Here is a 15762-nt window from a genome sequence, read left to right as displayed (position 1 = left end):
AATATCCTTCTTCATAAAAGAACCGGTACAAGAAGTTTCAAGCATGGTACGATCTTCATGAGAAAGCCGAGCATAAAAGTTTTGAGTGATAATTTCTCTCGAGAGCTCATGATTGGGGCATGAATATAACATTGATTTAAGCCTCCCCCAAGCTTGAGCTATGCTTTCCCTGTCACGAGGCCAAAAGTTATAAATATAATTCCGATCACGATGCACTAAATGCATAGGATAAAACTTTTGATGAAATTCCAATTTCAACCGCTTGTAGTCCCATGATCCAGTATCATCACATAGCCTATACCATGTCAACGCCTTATCCTTCAAAGATAAAGGAAAGACTTTCTTCTTTACCTCATCCTCGGGCAAACCTGCAAGCTTAAATAAACCACAAACTTCCTCTACATAGATCAGATGCAAGTCTGGATGTGAAGATCCATCTCCTGTAAAAGGATTAGCCAGCAGTTTCTCAAGCATACCCGAAGGAATTTCATAAAATATATTTTCAGTAGGTACCTCATGTTGAGGAACAACTCCGCGTGCTTCCGTTCGTGGTGAAGATACCCTGAAAAACTCCTCAAAGGAACAGTTTCCATAGTGACAAGTGACGATAAATTTCAGCACAATATATAAATGTTTCCTTACCAATTTCCACTTACCAAAGGCGCTTCACTCCCCGGCAACGGCGCCAGAAAAGAGTCTTGATGACCCACAAGTATAGGGGATCAATCGTAGTCCTTTCGATAAGTAAGATTGTCGAACCCAACGAGGAGCAGAAGGCTTTGATAAACGGTTTTCAGCAAGGTAATAACTGCAAGCACTGAAAGTAGCGGTAACAAGTGATGGTGTAGTGAGGTGAAACGTAGCAAGCGGAAAGTAACAAGTAACAAGCAGTAGAAATGGTGCAGCAAGTGTCCCAATCCCTTTTGTAGCAAGGGACAAGCCTGAACAAAGTCTTATAGGAGGAAAACGCTCCTCAGGACACACAGGAATTTCTGTCATGCTAGTTTCGTCATGTTCATGTGATTCGCGTTCGTTACTTTGATAGTTTGATATGTGGGTGGACCAACGCTTGGGTACTGCCCTTACTTGGACAAGCATCCCACTTATGATTAACCCCTCTCGCAAGCATCCGCAACTACGAAAGAAGAATTAAGACAACGTCTAACCATAGCATTAAGCTAGTGGATCCAAATCAGCCCCTTACGAAGCAACGCATAGACTGGGGTTTAAGCTTCTGTCACTCCAGCAACCCATCATCTACTTACTACTCCCCAATGCCTTCCTCTAGGCCCAATTATGGTGAAGTGTTATGTAGTCGACGTTCACATAACACCACTAGAGGAAAAGACAACATACATCATATCAAAATACCGAACGAATACCAAATTCACATGACTATTATTAGCATGACTTATCCCATGTCCTCAGGAACAAAAGTAACTACTCACAAAGCATAATCATAATCATGATCAGAGGTGTAATGAATAGCATCAAGGATCTGAACATAAACTCTTCCACCAAGTAATCCAACTAGCATTAACTACAAAGAGTAATCAACACTACTAGCAACCTTACAAGTACCAATCGGAGTCGTGAGACGGAGATTGGTTACAAGAGATGAACTAGGGATTGGAGAGGAGATGGTGCTGATGAAGATGTTGATGAAGATGCATCCCCTCCGATGAGAGGAGTGTTGGTGATGACGATGACGACAATTTCCCCCTCAGGGAGGGAAGTTTCCCCAGCAGGATCGTCCTGCCGGAGCTCTAGATTGGATCTGCTCAAGTTCCGCCTCGTGGCGGTGGCGAAACCACGAAAAAGCTCCCTCTTAAATTTTTCTGGAATGAAACCCTTCATATAGCAAAAGAGGGGGCCAGTGGGCCGTCAGGGAGCCCACAAGCCTTGTAGCTGCCACCAGGGGGGTGGCGGCTACCAGGCTTGTGGCGCTGTCGTGGGTACAAGCCTGACAGTAGATGTGTAGGGTACGAAAAGGATGGGCAGAGCCTTAGCTACGGCGAGGTTGTATGAGTTCAGGCCCCTCAATGGTGGAGGTAATAGCCCTACGTCTCCGTGCTCTCGGAGCTTGTTGTCGAGTGGAAATATGGAATACAATGAGTTGCTAACCCCTCTACTAGTGGGGGAGGGTGGCTTATATAGAGTGCGCTGCCCTCCACAACGGTTCCGGTACAGGGGTGGAGTAGTGGGGATTGAATGCGTACGTTACAGGTAACGTATGCTCTAAATGCTAATAAATGCACCCGGAAACGTACGACCGTTTCCCTCCAGAGAGGTTACGATGTACGAGTGTAGCCAGTCGGTTAGCTTGGTATCCTCCGAATGTTAGTCTCCGACTGGATGGTCGAGGACCTGTTGCCGACTGGATGATGGGGACTCCTTAATTCAGTCGGGACTGACTAAGGGCCTTGTCCTTTGTGAGGGGTAGTCCTTGGGTACGACCTACATGACATGCCTATGACCCTACCCTAGGACTATGACCCCATCATTAGTCCCCGAATGGATTGGGGTTGAAACGATGAAGCGGTGCTTGAAGTTTGGATCCGACTGGAATAGATTTGGCTTGGGCGTTGCTTGCCTCGATCCATTTTATCTTTTCTGACCAACGATCCGAGTGGAAGTACTCGCGAAACAGACTGTCGGAAGCCGAGTGCTTCTGCGGCATCTTTTGACGCGACCGGTCAACTGACAGCGGCGGATTTTCCGGGATCTCAAATTTCGGGTTCCGCGCGCTCAGCGGGGATGACGCCATCGCACTTGAGTAGCGCCTGACGCCTCGATTCTCGCGCCTTCAACCTCTCCACTAATATCGCCGCGGTGGGTCGGGGGATAAGGTTTTGGGCCTACCTGCCAGCGACCCAGTCGGAACCCTACTTAAATCACGGCGGCGAGGGTTCTTTGTTACGCTCGCCGAATCTCTTGCCTTCGCCTGCTCCGTCTCTCTCGCCACCTCCAGCGCCTCCACAGTCCTCTCTCCTCCTTCCTCCCGTGGGTTCGCAGTTTCCGCCATGACCAAGGGTCAGATCAGCAAGATGGAGGCGAGGAAGAAGAAGGGGAAAGCGGCGGCTCCTGCTCAGCGGCGGCAGCGACCGCTGCCGGCGGGGTGGATTCAAGGCGACTTCCTCCCCTCCACGGTGACGGAGGGGGATCTTCTGCAGCTGGTTGAGCACGGGATGATCGTGCACAAGTCTTGGAGGCTGCCGGCGGAGAACGAGGTCGAGCCGACGCCCCGGGAGGGGGAGCGCGTCTTGCTGCTCAGCCACATCTATCGAGGTTTCTCCTTGCCCCCGCATCCTTTCTTCAAGGGCATCATGAATCACTTCGGGGCATAACTGCACCACTTTCCCCCGAACGCCATTGCCCATCTCTCTGCTTTTATAGTCCTGTGCGAGTGTTTCATTGGCTGTCCTCCCCATTGGGGGCTATTCAAGCACATATTTTCTGCTAGATCCCAAACCATCAAACGACTCAGCCAGTCGGATGATAAAACACATCTTCTCCAGCTCTGCGGGGGCCTAGGTTTTCAGAAAAAGAGTCGGAGCAGTTATCCTGCCCTCCAGCTAAGTGAGTCGGTCAGGAACTGGCAGTCGACGTGGTTCTACTGCCAGGATATCGCCTGTCCGAATGCTTCGACAGGGCTGCCTCCCTTTAGCTTAGATCGGCCCTCCCCACCTAAGCAACTCGCGCTCACGAGGGCGGAGAAGAACGACATCCAGCCTCTGGTCGGGGCGCTTGTAGATGTCGTCAGGAGGGGGGTCACTGGCATAGACTTGCTGGAGGTCTTCCTCGGTCGGCGTATCCAACCCCTGCAGGCTCGCGACCACGCCATGTGGCATTAGACGGGGCCCGAGGATTCCACTCGGACCAACGTTGTGGGCGTGACTGAGGAGAGGGTGACCTCATGGGTGCTCCAGATCACAGGCCCCTGCGAGAATCCCAAAGGATCTCGGCGAGTGAAGCCTTTCTGCGCGGAAAATCCTCCCCCGAATCAGGTGAGTGGCACTTGTCGAGTGCTCCTAACTGTCTTAATCTTATCATTTGCTTGAATCTCTGTGTGATGTCTGATGTCGCCGACCGAATTTTATGCAGGAGTGGACCAACTGGTTTTCTCCCGTCTCGAACGGGAACCCGACCGAGGAGGAGGAAGGCAGCCAGGAAGGCAGCATGGAAAGCGCTGGATATGTCTCCGGCAGCGGGGAGTCGGAGGAAGAGACTAGCGAGGAAGAGGAGGAAGACGAAGAGCAAGACTCGCCGCCTCCGCAAACAGAGCATCGGACCAAGCGCCGACACGAGCCTGCCGTTCCCTCGGCCCCTCCAGCATCTTCGAGTGCTCCGCCCACTGCCCCAGTGGTCCCGAGTGCTCGGAGCACCAAGAGGGTCAGGGACGCTGCCACTGAGCCCGCGGGTCAGCCTTCCAAGGCGGCAAAACCGAGTGGGTCCAAACCGCGGAAGGCTCTGCCGCGGATGAGGGTTGCTGTCCCCGTCACCTCCACGTAAGTGTATCGATCTTCTAATTTCTTCTGATATCCGAGTGAATTCCTGTTCATTGGTCGAATGGATTTCACTCGACAGAGTCGCTACTTCTGCTACCTCTCCGGCGTGCCAGGAGGATGACCCCATGGACACGGACAACGTCATCTCGTCCCAGCCAGGTGCGTTGTAGCGACTTCGAGTGTTTTATTCTATCATAGGTTCTGCCTCTTTCTTTTTCTGAGATCTTGCGTCGTTCGGTCTATCAGGGGCAATTTGCGTGGACGAGGGCGATCAGGGGAGAGCTGAACAGGCTGCGGAGCCCGTTCTTGAGGCTGCTCCGCCTGTTGCTACTCTTGCCGCCAACGTGCCGCCGATTGAGGCGCTGCCGCCGACTGAACCGGCGCTGGTGGTTGAGGTGCCGACTGGAGCGAACCTTGGGATGCCTCCGGAACTTCCGACGATGCCAGGCTCGTCGAATGTCGAGTTCAACATCGAGCGTCTCCCGGAGGAGCAGGTGGGAGCGGCCAAGGGAGCCATGGTGCAGGCGAAGCTGTTGGCTGGAGAAGCCAAGAGGGCCTACGACTCCGTCGCGTCCTTGTACCAGCGGAGCTTGGAGCTGCGAGATGATATCCGAGTAAGTGGGCTAGTAAGTATTTACTTTTCTCTTGTAACCCACTGGGTGTTTTTAGATAGCATCTGTTGTTTGCAATGGGTTCACTCTGAGTGAACCCAGTGGGTGTAGTCCCCGAGACTTCTGTCGAGTGCTTGCACCAGCAGTTGTCTTTATACATATTGTCTTTGTTTTGGTCAAGTCTGTAAATATCATGACCGAGTGCGAGTAGTTGTGGCACTCGGAGTGCACTTACTGTAAGAGTCCCCGAGAGTAATTTGTACTCAGGTCGGGTAGTATTGGCCTCATAGGCGTAGGTGGTAACATGCATCTCAATAGGGCGGGCCTGCTTTAGTTGCATGCCAGTGGGGTCACTCTTAGTGAACCCACTGGGTGTAGTCCCCGAGGCCACTATCGACTGCTTGCGTCGGCAGGGGTCTGAAGAACTTAGACTTTTGTTGTTGGATTTTCTGATTGTCCCTTGGTGTTTGCTGGCAGATAACTTGTGAAATGGGAACAACCTATGAGACTCTCAGGGCGGAGAAGAATCAGTTAGCTGGTGAGCTTGATGCGACGCTGCTTGCAATAGCTGGCATGAAGGATGCTCTGGCGGGGCGAGAGAAGTCATTGGAGCAGGCGCGTGAAGCGAACAAGGTGTTGACTGAAGAAGTTGAAAAGATGGGGACACAAAGGACTGCTCTGATGGGACAGATGGACGTGCTGAACAAACGATGCAGAGCACAAGAGAAATACGTCAGCGACTGGGCTCGGCAGATGATGACCCGTCTGGCTGGTAAGTCCTGCTTTTTCCGAGTGCTTGTGTTATGCGCGTCACTCTCAGCGCTTATTGTTTGCTTGTCCTGTTGGCGCAGATTTTTGCTTTGACGCTGAAGCTGAAGCAGCTGATGTGGAGCGGTCGATTCTCGAGAATATTCCACTCGGCGAGGACGCCAATCGGGATCTGCTCCGTGCGCACATCCGCGTGGGCAAAGTTGGTCCTTTCATCGGTCGACTGAGAGAAGTCGTCGGCCGAATCGACAAGGAGCTTTGGCCGGAAGATGAGTCGCGGCAGGAGATGGAGAACCTGATGACCCGACTGGAGGAGATTCCCAACCGAGTGCAGTCGTGGAAGAAATCTGCAGCTCGTTGTGGTGCAGATGTTGCTCTGTCCCTGGTCCGAGTCCATTGCAAGGAGGTGCGCGAGGAGAAACTGAAGACGTTGAAGGTCGCCAACACGAAGAAGCTTCGATTCGAAGACTTCATGGAAACCTTCCTTGAAAGTGCTACCCGCATCGCCGACGGTATTGATCTGGACACGTTCGTAGAGCCCTCCAGTCCTGGTGTTAATCCAGATGAAGCGTAAAAACACTTTTATCCTCGGTATGCCGAGTGTTGATCTATAAGAAACTTTGGCCACTGCTGTTGGCCGTCACATTCTTGGTTCGGTGTGGGTAAGCTTGATCCACACCGAGCCACTATCTTTGGTTGAACTTTGAATCGAATCTTTTGCTCTTCTGTTGCAATGTTGACTCGAGTTTTTGTTTGGCGTTTCTTGGTGAAGCCAAAGGCAAACATTCGGAACATGTCAGTTGTTTTGACATCTGCATGAACCTCATTGAGGGTCCGTGGAATTCCCTAAGTCCCCGAGTGTGACGTTAAGTGTACAGTCGGAGAAGGTTAATACTTAGGCGGTTCTGGATCGCAGCTAAGCCCCCGAGTGTGACGTTAAGTGCACACTCGGAGAAGGTTAATACTTAGGCGATTCTGGATCGGAGCTAAGTCCCCGAGTGTGACGTGAAGTGCACACTCGGAGAGGGTTAATACTTAGGCGATTCTGGATCGCAGCTAAGTCCCCGAGTGTGACGTGAAGTGCACACTCGGAGAGGGTTAATACTTAGGCGATTCTGGATCGCAGCTAAGTCCCCGAGTGTGACGTGAAGTGCACACTCGGAGAGGGCTAATACTTAGGCGATTCTGGATCGCAGCTAAGTCCCCGAGTGTGACGTGAAGTGCACACTCGGAGAGGGTTAATACTTAGGCGATTCTGGATCGCAGCTAAGTCCCCGAGTGTGACGTGAAGTGCACACTCGGAGAAGGTTAGTACTTAGGCGATTCTGGATCGCAGCTAAGCCCCCCCCGAGTGTGACGTTAAGTCCACACTCGGAGAAAGTTTATACTTAGGCGATTCTGGATCGCAGCTAAGCCCCCCCCCGAGTGTGACGTTAAGTCCACACTCGGAGAAAGTTTATACTTAGGCGATTCTGGATCGCAGCTAAGCCCCCGAGTGTGACATTAAGTGCACACTCGGAGAAAGTGAATACTTAGGCGATTCTGGATCGCAGCTAAGCCCCCGAGTGTGACGTGAAGTGCACACTCGGAGAAGGTTAGTACTTAGGCGATTCTGGATCGCAGCTAAGTTTTTTTTTGAGACCGGAGTCTGCGACCGCGAAAGAACTTTGAACGTGCAGAAAACTCAATCTGCTTTATATTATTTCACCAACACTTGTTCTTTACATTGCTTCAGTCGACGGTCACGTGTAGAAGTGCTTGAGGAGATCTCCGTTCCATGCTCGCGGCTCGTCTATCTCCATGTCGACGTTGTAGAGTCTATATGCCCCATTGTTCAGCACCTTGGGGATGATGAAGGGTCCTTCCCAGGCAGGAGCCAGCTTATGAGGTCTTTGCTGATCCACTCGGAGCACCAGGTCGCCTGCTTGGAACGTACGACTCCTGACGTGTCGCGCGTGAAAATGCCGCAGATCTTGTTGATAAATGGTTGAGCGAGTCAGTGCCATCTCGCGCTCCTCCTCTAAAAGATCCACTCCGTCTTGCCTTGCTTGTTCTGCTTCAGCTTGGGAGAAGAGTTCGACTCGTGGCGCATTGTGAAGCAAGTCACTCGGAAGGACCGCTTCTGCTCCATAAACGAGGAAGAACGGTGATCACCCTGTAGATCTGTTCGGGGTTGTGCGAAGTCCCCAAAGCACTGAAGGTAGCTCAATAACCCAAGCGCCAGCGGCGTGTCCTATCTCTCGCAGGAGTCGGGGCTTCAGACCTTGCAAGATAAGTCCGTTCGCCCGCTCTTCTTGTCCATTGGACTGTGGGTGCGCCACGGAAGCAAAGTCCACTCGGATACCTTGGCTTGTACAGAATCCTTTAAATCTGTACGAATCAAAGTTTGTCCCGTTGTCCGTGATTATGCTGTGAGGTACACCGAATCTGAAGATGATGTCCCTGACAAACTTGACGGCTGTTGAGGCGTCGAGCTTCTTGATGGGCTTGGCTTCGATCCATTTTGTGAACTTGTCGACTGCCACCAACAGATGTGTGTATCCACCTTGGCCTGTCTTGAATGGGCCAATTGTATCTAATCCCCACACTGCAAACGGCCACACAAGAGGGATCGTCTTCAACACATACATCAGCTTGTGGGACTTGTTGGAGTAGAACTGGCAGCCCTCACATCGGTCAACCATATCTTTAGCCATCTCATTAGCCTGCAGCCAGAAGAAACCAGCCCTGAATGCCTTGGCGACGATTGCTCTCGAAGAAGCATGGTGACTGCAGGTCCCCGAGTGAATATCCTCCAGAATCAGCTGCCCCTCCTCTGGGGAGATGCATCGTTGAATAACGCCTGGGATACTTTCTTTGTACAATTGGCCATCAATGACAGTGAATGACTTCGACCTGCGGACTATCTGCCTGGCCTGGACTTCGTCTTCTGGTAGTTCCTGCCTCAGGATATATGCAACGATCGGCACAGTCCAATCGGGGATGACGGCAAGAATCTCCATGACCAGATCAACCACAGCAGGAACATCGACTTCAGTCGGATCCGTTGAACTCTTTGGTTGTACCATCTCCTCTGTGAAAGGATCTTCTTTGACTGAGGGGAGGTGGAGGTGCTCGAGGCAGACGTCACTCAGGACTGGTCTCCGAGTGGATCCGAGTTTTGCTAACTCATCAGCTGCTTGGTTCTTCAGTCTTGGAACATGGTGAAGTTCTAGACCTTCAAACTTCTTCTCAAGCTTCCTCACTGCATTGCAGTATGTAGTCATGGTGGGTTTTCTGACGTCCCACTCTTTCATCACTTGATTGACCACCAAATCCGAATCGCCGTAGACCATCAGGCGACGGACGCCGAGTGAGATGGCCATACGCAACCCGTAGAGGAGACCTTCATACTCTGCCTCGTTGTTGGAGGAATCGAAGTGTATCTGTAGCACGTACTTGAGCTTGTCGCCCTTTGGTGATATGATCACAACGCCAGCGCCGGAGCCAATCAACATCTTGGACCCATCGAAGAACATTGTCCAATGGGCCGAGCAGATGTGGGTCGGTTGCTGTTGTTCTATCCATTCTGCTATGAAGTCAGCCAGAGCTTGAGACTTAATAGCTTTCTTGGCCTCGAACTTGATATCGCAGTACAGCATCTCCATCGCCCACTTCGCCACTCGACCTGATGCATCTCGATTGTGGAGAATTTCCGACAATGGAGCATCAGAAACGACAGACACCGAGTGATCTTGGAAATAATGGGCCACCTTCTTCGCAGTCATGTAAATCCCGTAGATAAGTTTTTGATAGTGGGGATACCTCTGCTTGGAAGGAGTCAGGACTTCGGAGATGTAGTACACTGGCCGCTGAACTTTGTATGCTTTGCCTTCTTCTTCTCGTTCGACTGTAAGAACAATACCGACGACTTGATTTGTAGCCGCGATATACAGAAGAAGGGGCTCTTTACTAAGCGGAGCAGTAAGAACCGGCTGGGTGGAAAGTAGGACTTTGAGGTCGTCGAATGCGACTTGGGCTTCGTCTGTCCACTCGAAGGTATCTGATTTCTTCATGAGTCGGTACAGAGGAAGCGCTTTCTCGCCGAGTCGACTGATGAACCTGCTCAGAGCCGCTAGGCAACCTATGAGCCGTTGAACATCGTGTATTCTGACCGGCCTCTCTATTCGGACGATGGCGCCGATCTTTTCGGGGTTGACATCGATCCCTCGTTCGGAAACGAAGAAACCGAGTAACTTTCTGCTGGGAACACCGAATGAACATTTGGCGGGATTGAGCTTGATATCGTACCTACGAAGGTTGGCGAATGTTTCTGCCAAGTCATTCAGCAGGTCGGAACCCTTGCGTGACTTGACTACGATATCATCCATATACGCCTCCACATTCCGACCGATCTGGTCGAGGAGACATTTTTGGATCATGCGCATAAAGGTAGCTCCTGCATTCTTCAAACCGAATGGCATAGTGATGTAGTAGAAGCACCCGAATGGGGTGATGAAGGCTGTTTTTAACTCGTCGGGACCATACAGACGGATCTGATGATAGCCCGAATAGGCATCCAGAAATGACAGACGCTCGCAACCCGCAGTCAAATCGACAATTTGATCTATGCGGGGGAGCGGAAAATGGTCTTTCGGGCAGACCTTATTGAGATGTTTGAAGTCGATGCACATTCGGAGCGACTTGTCCTTCTTGGTCACCATGACAACATTGGCGAGCCACTCGGAGTGGTGAACCTCGCGAATGAAGTTGGCCGCCAGCAGCTTGGCCACCTCATCTCCGATTGCCTTCCTCTTGTGCGCGGCGGACCGGCGCAGGCGCTCTCAGACGGGATGAGCGGTGGAATCCACGTGCAGTCGGTGCTCAGCCAACTCCCTGGGTACACCTGGCATGTCACAGGGTTTCCATGCGAAGATGTCCCAGTTCTCACGGAGGAATTGGGTGAGCTCGGCTTCCTATTTAGGATCGAGGGTGGTGGAGATGTTCGTCGGGGCAGCAGTGGCGTCCGTCGGGTGGATGCTGACCTTCTTCGTCTCTCCCGCCGACTGGAATGCAGACTCTGAAGCTGGCTTCTTCGAGCGCATCAGGTCGGCGGGGTCGACTGTTTTCTTGTACTCGTCGAGCTCGAGGACGGCCATCTGCTGGTCGGCGATTCTTGATCCCTGCTGCAGGCACTCTTCGGCCCGCTATCGATTGCCTGTGATGGTGATCACACCCTTCGGGCCTGGCATCTTCAGCTTCAGGTGTACGTAACATGGACGGGCCATGAAACGCGCATACGCTGGGTGACCCAGAATCGCGTGATAAGCGCTCTGGAAGTCGACCACTTCGAACGTCAGCTTTTCCTTGCGGAAGTTCTTGTCGGAGCCAAAAACGACGTCCAACGCGATCTGGCCGAGTGACTTGGCCTTCCGTCTAGGGACGACTCCATGGAACTGCATGCTGCTCTCGCTGAGTTTGGACATCGGGATGCCCATCCCCTTGAGTGTGTCGGCGTACATGATGTTCAAGCCGCTGCCGCCATCCATGAGGACTTTGCGCAGTCGGACTCCTTCTACCATCGGGTCGACGACCAGAGCCTGTCTCCCCGGGGTGGGTACATGTGCTGGATGATCCGACTGGTCAAAGGTGATCGCAGTCTGAGACCATTTGAGGAACTTGGGGCTGGCAGGGGTGGCCATGTTCACCTCTGTGTTCACCAGCTTCAGTCGACTCTTGCTTTCGACGTCTGCAAAAATCATCAGGGTTGCATGGACTTGGGGGAAAGGATCCTCCTTATCCTCCTCATCTTGTTCATGGTCCTTCTCACTCCGTTGCCCTTCGCTGAACCCCTGGATCAGGAGGCGACACTGTCGAGTGGTATGCTTTGCATATATGGGGTTGCCCTCTTCGTCCATCTTCGTATGAACCGGACATGGCTGGTCCAGGATGGGGTTATTGAACTGCTTCTTCTTGGGAGTGAACTGAGCCTTCCCTTTGCCCTTGAACTTGGCATTGGTTACAGCTGCAGCTTCTGCTTGCGGAGCGGTCGGAGCTTTCTGCTTCTGCTTCTGAGTGTTGCCCCCGTCTCCTTCAGCGACTGTTTTGTCCTTGCCGCTTCGGATGCGGTCCTCTTCTTCGCCATTTGCATAGCGTGTCGCTATCTCCATCATTTTCCTCATGGAGATGTCGCCTGTTCGGCCAAACTTAAGGTACAGATCCCTGTACCGCACGCCTGCCTTGAAGGCGCAGACTGCTTGATGCTCGGTGACGTTCTCCATCGTGTGGTAGAGAGTTGTCCAATGCTGGATGAAGTCGCGCAGGGGCTCATTCTGCTTCTGGACGTAGTGATGGAGCTCCACGAGGCCAGCAGGGCGCTTGCACGTCCCTTCGAAGGTCCTGATGAACACCCGGGCCAGATCTGCCCAGCTGTAGATGCTTGAGGGGGCCAACTGGTTCAGCCACGCTCGCGCTGAGCCGTCGAGCATCAGAGGGAGGTGCTTCATGGCGACATGGTCGTCTCCTCCTCCGATCTGGACTGCCACTCGGTAATCATCCAGCCACGTTTCTGGCTTGGACTCCCCTGTAAACTTGCTAATCCCCGTCGCCAATCGGAAGTTGGGAGGGATGTCAGCCGAACGGATGGCTCGACTGAAACACTCGGGTCAAGAAACGATGGCCCTGCTTCCACTCGGACGGTCAATATCGCGACCATCGCGGTGGGCTCGGCCCCTGTCGAACCTCCGCTGGGCGATATGCCCTCTTGCGTCGGGCCTTGGGTCATAAGTGTCACCGACTGAACGCTGATTATCATGATGTCGGGGCCCGTAGGTCCCACCCCGCGGAGGGGTGCGTGAACGGCGGCAATCTTCGTGATTTATGGAACGGCTGCCTCCTCTGTGCCGCTGATGGGAACTTGGGATGTGAACTGACCGATGTGTATTCGCATGAACAGAACTATTATAGATCCTGTTGTGCGACTGGGAGACTGCCGAATTCTGCTGTTGTGCCGTGTGTAATAGTGCTCGGATCTGCTCGATCCCTCTACCAGCCTCTGAATCAGTCGGCTGGAGGGAATCGACAATCTTGGCAGCCGCAGCCAAGTTGAGGAGGGGTGTGCGGAACAGCTCCACGTTGCTCCACCGAGTGTGCCGACTGGCAGAACGGCGAGGCGGACGACGCGCGCCGGACGCTTCGCCGATCTCGTGCTCGTTCCGGCCAACTTGACGGGGGTCTTCATGGGAATTGGCCATGTGTACTTCTGCTGCAGGCCCGCGACCCGCGTACTCGGAAGGAAACTCAGTCGGAACCGAGCCCGAGCGTTGGGATGGCGGGGCAACCACAACTGATTCAAGAACCGCCACTTGTGAAGATGCGCTCTGGCGCGCCTGGGCGTGTCTCACCCAACGCTGGAGCCGCGGACGGCGGGACCGCTTGATGCGGTGCGCGATGGCGGTGTAGGTCGACACCAGAGCCGACTGCTGGAGAAGAAGAATGCCGCGGACGCCGGCACGGAAGTGCGTAGCCCCGCGACGGGGAAGCGCCTTGACGTCGAGGGGCGCATCCCGAGGCCACGCCGAATCGTCGACGATGAAGGAGAGAGCGCCGAAGAAGATCTGGTGACCCATGCTCGAATCTCCACTGGACGACATGACGAAGGAAGTAGTCGCAAACTCGCCGAAAGTCGCTTAGACGCCTGCCCCACGGTGGGCGCCAACTGTCGTGGGTACAAGCCTGACAGTAGATGTGTAGTGTACGAAAAGGATGGGCAGAGCCTTAGCTACGGCGAGGTTGTATGAGTTCAGGCCCCTCAACGGTGGAGGTAATAGCCCTACGTCTCCGTGCTCTGGGAGCTTGTTGTTGAGTGGAAATATGGAATACAATGAGTTGCTAACCCCTCTACCAGTGGGGGAGGGTGGCTTATATAGAGTGCGCTGCCCTCCACAACGGTTCCGGTACAGGGGCGGAGTAGTGGGGATTGAATGCGTACGTTACAGGTAACGTATGCTCTAAATGCTAATAAATGCACCCGGAAACGTACGACCGTTTCCCTCCAGACAGGTTACGATGTACCGAGTGTAGCCAGTCGGTTAGCCTGGTATCCTTCGAATGCTAGTCTCCGACTGGATGGTCGAGGACCTGTTACCGACTGGATGATGGGGACTCCTTAATTCAGTCGGCACTGACTAAGGGCCTTGTCCTTTGTGAGGGGTAGTCTTTGGGTAGGACCTACATGACAGGCCTATGACCCTACCCTAGGACTATGACCCCATCAGGCGCCCTAGTAGCTCCCCTCTCGTACTTCTTTCGCCCAGTATTTTTTATATAATCGTAAAAAATTCCACGTAAATTTTGAGGGCATTTGGAGTTGTGCAGAATAGAGGACTCATATTTGCTCCTTTTCAAGTCCAGAATTCCAGCTGCCTGAATTATCCCTCTTCAAATAAACCTTGCAAAATAAGAGAGAAAAGGCATAAATATGGTATCACAAAGTAATATAACAGCCCATAAAGCAATAAATATCAACATGAAAGCATGATGCAAAATGGATGTATTAGCGCCCTTGAATGCACGACGTGGGAGTTGTGCGCGGGGTGGCCGAGTAACCCGCGCGGGGGGCGGACCTACCACGATTGGCCGTTTCCGCGTTCGTGCTACATCCACAGTTGTGGCCCGGGACTTAAAGTCCTGACGAACGCCGCACCCCGGATTGGAGGAGCGGGGCAGCCGTCTGCTTGCCCGTGAACGTGGGCGAGCGGATCGGTGGAAGTGGGCGGTGGCTCTTGGAGGTGGGGGAGATCCAGCCTCCGCATTCCTCCCTATAAAACTGGGGGATTGCGAGGGGTTGATACGTCTCCATTGTATCTACTTTTCCAAACTCTTTTGCCCTTGTTTTGGACTCTAATTTGCATGATTTCAATGGAACTAACCCGGACTGACGCTGTTTTCAGCAGAATTGCCATGGTGTTGTTTTTGTGCAGAAATGAAAGTTCTCGGAACGTCCTGAAAATTTACGGAGAATTTTTCTGGAAAATATGAAAAATACCTGCGCAAAGATCCACCGGAGGGGATGGGCGAGTGGGCCACAAGCCCTGTTGCCGCGGCCACCCCCCTGGCCGCGGCAACCAAGCTTGTGGGGGCCACGTGGCTCTGCCACCCCCAAACTCAGCTCTATAAATTCACTTTCGCCAAAAAAAATCAGAAGAGAAGATTTCGTCACGTTTGCGATACGGAGGCGCCGCCACATCCTGTTCTTCATCTGGAGGACAGATCTGGAGTCCGTTTTGGGCTCCGGAGAGGGGAAATCGTCGCCATCGTCATCATCAACCTTCTTCCCTCTCCAATTCCATGAAGCTCTTCCTCGTTCGTGAGTAATCTATTCGTAGGCTCGCTGGGCGGTGATGAGTAGGATGAGATCTATCATGTAATCGAGTTAGTTTTGACGGGGATTGATCCCTAGCATCCACTATGTTCTGAGATTGATGTTGCTACTACTTTGGCATGCTTAATGCTTGTCACTAGGGCCCGAGTGCCATGATTTCAGATCTGGAATTATTATGTTGTCACCAATATATGTGTGTTTTAGATCCGATCTTGCAAGTTGTAGTTACCTACTATGTGTTATGACCCGACAACCCCGGAGTGACAATAACCGGAACCACTCCCGGTGATGACCATAGTTTGAGGAGTTCATGTGTTCACCAAGTGCTAATGCGTTGTTCCGGTTCTTTATTAAAAGGAGAACCTTGATATCCTGTAGTATCCTTTTGGACCCCGCTGCCATGAGAGGGATGGACAATAGATGTCATGCAAGTTCTTTTCCCTAAGCAGGTATGACTACACACGGAATGCATGCCTACATCACATTGACGAACGGGAGATGGCCACATATCGCT

The sequence above is a fragment of the Hordeum vulgare genome, chromosome 2H (genome assembly GCF_904849725.1).
Source record: "Hordeum vulgare subsp. vulgare chromosome 2H, MorexV3_pseudomolecules_assembly, whole genome shotgun sequence".
NCBI lineage: Eukaryota > Viridiplantae > Streptophyta > Magnoliopsida > Poales > Poaceae > Hordeum > Hordeum vulgare.
The sequence above is the reverse complement of the archived record's forward strand: the minus strand, read 5'-3'. Positions refer to the sequence as shown.